The sequence below is a fragment of the Nannospalax galili genome, unplaced genomic scaffold (genome assembly GCF_000622305.1).
Source record: "Nannospalax galili isolate Female #2095 unplaced genomic scaffold, S.galili_v1.0 scaffold786, whole genome shotgun sequence".
Taxonomy (NCBI): domain Eukaryota; kingdom Metazoa; phylum Chordata; class Mammalia; order Rodentia; family Spalacidae; genus Nannospalax; species Nannospalax galili.
Window position 1 is genome coordinate 2,205,795 of NW_008355774.1, and position 718 is coordinate 2,206,512.

Consider the following 718-nt stretch of genomic DNA (forward strand, 5'->3'; position numbering starts at 1 on the left):
AGGGAAACGGGGGGTAAAGGGAAACCCTTGTACAAAAAACCAAAAAAAAAAAAAAAAAGAGAAAAACAGAAAAACAAACGACGTATCTTATTCCTCATATGTGGCTCCTAGCACCAAATCCTTTTAAATTCCAGGTTCTTTTAATAAGATGATGCTATACAGCAGCCCCTTCTGCATGAAATAACTACCATCATCACAACTTCGGCTGCTAAACATAGTTACAATCAGGCTTGTTGACTGTTGTTGTGCTCATTCATTAAAGGAGTGCCAAGCAGGGTCACTGGACCCTCACCTGAGTATCCAGCCACTCTTCCCAGCCAACTAGTCCAGCCTTGGAAGACAAAAGAAAAATGAGGAAGAACCCAATAGAGGGATGCTTTTGGAAGCCCTTGTCAAGAAACTTCAATGGACTTTCATATGAACATTTGAAAATTGCCCTGTTCTGACTTTTTTCTAGTTCCCTGTCTAGAACTTGTAATGCTAATTACTCTTGCCTTTACTTCTCCTTCACATCTCCTATTCAGGATTCAAGGACTTTCATTTCCCCCTAGAGATAAGATTATGCAATTTGGGAGTCTTTTAGATAGACCCACTGAAGGGGTACTCCAATTGACTCAAGCTGCATCCCTGTTCTCAGAAGAAGAAGCTAGAGCAGTCTGAGTCCTGTTTCCCTATTGACAATTTGGGTAACCCCTTCAGAGGATGGTGTGATAAGAAT